Source organism: Cebus imitator, unplaced genomic scaffold (assembly GCF_001604975.1).
Source record: "Cebus imitator isolate Cc_AM_T3 unplaced genomic scaffold, Cebus_imitator-1.0 Scaffold38, whole genome shotgun sequence".
NCBI lineage: Eukaryota > Metazoa > Chordata > Mammalia > Primates > Cebidae > Cebus > Cebus imitator.
The window spans coordinates 1742277-1746105 of record NW_016107353.1 but is presented as its reverse complement, the minus strand read 5'-3'; the positions used below and the strand labels follow the sequence as shown (position 1 = coordinate 1746105).

Sequence of the window (3829 nt, the reverse complement as noted above, 5' to 3'; positions counted from 1 at the left end):
CTTTGTCCAGCAAACCATGCTGCCTTACTGCTTGTGGGGTTTTCTGGTCCTTGGAATCTGAAACGTCATATAATAAACAGCAGCTGAGTATTATTCAGTACCCCAGATTCTAGCCTAGACCCTAAAAGTAGAAGCAGCTTTCTGCTTTCCGTATGCCAGTCAGCCTCCTGTTTCCCATGTGGTGGACTTTCTCCCAAGGACAGAAGACCCAGCTCATGCCACCACTCCTTAACACACTAGTGCAGAGACACGTGGGACCCCACTCAGTGTATGGATTCAGCTAATGTTGGTGACTTGAGTCCTTTTTACACACACACACACACACACACACATACACTCTTCCAGAGCTTTTCCACTCCATCCTTCACGTGTTCAGCTGCCACAGGGAATGAGCTTGGGAAGAAGGCTGGAGTAGTCATTCCCACTTCCAGGACTAGTGCACACTCTCTGTGAATGTAATTATCTGGAGTCCTAAGTGTAGGGCCTAGGGCCAACAATCAGGTCGCATGTCTTCCTCATCTACATAGAATCAGGCAGTGCAAAGACAGGGCCCCGTCCCCCTGAGAGGACGCCCACACGAGTGCGAATACACACAATGGTGTTTTTTTCATTCTCTTCTGTCTCTTCCCACAGAGAGGGGCCGCTGGGCCCCAACAGAAAAGGCAGGTGATTGAGAGAGGGAGTAAAAGAGATGGGATTCCCTCCCAGAAGCCTGGGCCATTTAGAAAATCCTGAGGCTGCCTCTGCAGTGCTCTTCTCACCACCTGGCTTACAGTGCCCCACCCCCACCCCCTAACTTTTTAAAAAACCCTCTTTCCTGACTGGAGGAGACCTAGATCCCCATCCTGGGAGGGGCTGGCAACAATTAACAAAGGCTCCATGGAGTAAAGACAATTAACAATCCAGAAAAGAGGGGAAAGAGAGGCTTTGTTCTGGTCTCCATGGCAACAGTGGGGGGAGGGGAGGGGAGGATGAAGGAGGAGGAGGAAGAGAAGGGACATCCAGAGAGGCTGATACTTTCACTTTCCTTTCATCCTTTCCCTCTCCGCCCCTTTGGGTTTCTGCCAGGGATCCTGAAGAGAACAGGGCTGGGACAGGCCAAGTCTGAAGGCTGGAGATTAGAGGTGGACAACTACGAGATTCATGCTTAGCTGAGCGCTCACTGCGGAGTTAAGGCTAGGCAGGAAGCCCTGGGGGCTGAATTAAAGGCTTTTGAGCTCTTCCTCCTCTTTTTCCAAAGGGCTTACCTTGTGCTAAGAACTGTACCCAAAGATCAAGTCTTTGTCCTGGATGGACCCCTCACGGACAAAATCTTGGTGGCTTCCGCATCCCTTCTCATCAGGACGTGGTGGGAAGTGGAGGCAGGACTGTTTACATAACTTGCAGGTCCAATACAAAATGAAATGTTCCAAAATTAGGACAGGCGGCTCACATCTGCAATCATAGCACTTTGGAAGGCTGACACAGGTGGAACGCTTGAGGCCAGGAGTTTAAGACCCGCTGGCCAACATGGTGAAACCCCATCTCTTTAAAAATACAAAAATTAGGCTGGCGTGATGGCACACACCTGTAGTCCCAGCAACTTGGGAGGCTGAGGCAGGAAAATCGCTTGAACCCAGGAGTGCCACTGCACTCCAGCCTGGACCACAGAGTGAGACCCTGTTAAAAAAGAGAAAGAGAGAGAGGAAGGAAGGGAGGGAGGGAGGAAGGGAGGGAACGTTTCCAAAATTGTTAAGAGTTTCAGGATGGCGAAAGTAGAGCATTAAATCAAGTATCAAGTGTAGCACCCGCTAAGCCTCTGAGCACAGTGACAGGTTGCACATCCATAAAGCCAACCCTGTTGGGAGGAGCTTGGGGCTGGGCTCTGTCTGCCTGCTTGATGTGTGCATATGTGTGTGTGTGTTTGTGTGTGTGTGGGGGCGGGGGGAGAGAGAGAGAGAGAGAGAGACCTCTCCACTGCACACATTTCTGAGCATGTGCTATGGTCTAGATGATGGTGTCACCTCAAATTCATATGTTGAAACTTAATCCCCACTGGGATCCTATTAAGATATGGGACCAGCCGGGTGCGGTGGCTCACACCTGTAATCCCAGCACTTTGTAAGGCCAAGGTGAGCGGATCACCTGAAGTAGGGAGGTTGAGACCAGCCTGACCAACATGGTGAAACCCCATCTCTACTAAAACTACAAAATTAGCTGGGTGTGGAAATGCTCGCCTGGAATCCCAGCTACTCAGGAGGCTGAAGCAGGAGAATCACTTGAACCCAGGAGGCGGAGGCTGCAGTAAGTCAAGATCGAGCCATTGAACTCCAGCCTGAGCTACAAGAGAAAAACTCCGTCTAAAAAAAAAAAATGTGGGACCTTGGGGTGGTGATTAGGTCATGAAGGCAGACTGCTCATAAATGATATTAGTGCCCTTATGAAAGAGGCTTGAGAGAGTCTGTTTGCCCCTTCAGCCATGTGGAGAACACAGATGGTGCCATCTTTGAAGACTGGGCCTAAGACCCTGAATCTGCCAGCATCTTGATCGTGGACTTTCTGGCTTCTAGAATGTTGAGCAATTAATTTCTGTTGTTTATAAATGACCTATTCTAAGATATTTTTTTAAGAGCCTGAATGGATTAAGATGTTCACCTTTGGAGCAAGAAACAGAAAACCCATTCGCAACAGTGGGGTGTTCTGGTAACCAGCGGTGACCAGCTGTCCCAGACTTCACTGTTGGGAAAAGGCAGAAGACAATGAGCTGTACAAAACTCCGAAACCCTGCTGAAGAACATACTGTCTGTCCTCGGGAATTTAGAAAGCACCTTCAATCTCACAAGGTGTTTCTCCTGGGAGCAGAAGTTTCTTGGCATAAGATTATACTTTCAGGGATCATTTCTATAGTTTGTTACTGGAGAAGTTTCTCGGAACGTGTAGAACACCATCACAGATGTGGAATATTTGCCATAAATAGTGAAACCCTCCCCCAACCCCCAAAATAAAGAAGTTTCTTGGCATGAGCAGCCAAGCACACCAGGCCTGGCCTCATGGGTGGACCTCTTCATTAGCCACAGGAGAAGGGGCCTCCAGAACATTTCTTGCTCTCAGCAACCCTAACATCATAAGAAAAAATGGTTAGGAACTCTAGAGACTGTCTTTCTAGGGCTCAGCATCACTGCCCTGTGTGTCCAAGTGAAATAAAAACTATTACTCAGAAACTGAAATCAAGGAGAAAAAAAGCCAGTTGTGTCAGAGCCCCCAGTCAGGCAAGGAAGAGGTCAGAGATCCTGCTTTCTGCCCTCACCTCTGCCCAAACGGATCCTTCTAGGGTCTTCTTGCAGGGTTGCTGTTATGGGCTGAATTATGTCCTCCTCCACTCCCCAAATTCACATGTTCTAACCCTCAGCGCCTTAGAATGTGACCATATTAGGAGACAGGGTGTTTACAGAGGGAATTAAATTAAAACGAGATCATGAGAATGGGTCCTAATCCAATGTGAGTGGTGTCCTCATAAGATATTTGAATCAGGCGCAGTGGCTCAAGCCTGTAATCCCAGCACTTTGGGAAACTGAGGTGGGTGGATCAACTGAGGTCAGGAGTTCGGGACCAGCCTCGACGATATGGTGAAACCCTGCCTCTACTAAAAATGCAAAAAAAATTAGCCGGCCTGGTGACTGGCGCCAGTAATCCCAGCTATTTAGGAGGCTGAGGCAGGAGAATCGCTTGAACCTGGGAGTCGAGGTTGCAGTGAGCCGAGATCGCGCCGTTGCATTCCAGCCTGGGCAACAGAGCCAGACTCCGTCTCAAAAAAAAAAAAAAAAAAAACAGATATTTGGATGCAGATGCA

At 48.8% G+C, this 3829-nt stretch overlaps 1 pseudogene; it reads left to right on the top strand.

Annotated features, from left to right (window-relative positions):
* Positions 1–2855: 2855 nt before the first annotated feature.
* On the top strand, positions 2856–2946 carry LOC119470742 (annotated as a pseudogene).
* The last annotated feature ends 883 nt before the right edge of the window (positions 2947–3829 follow it).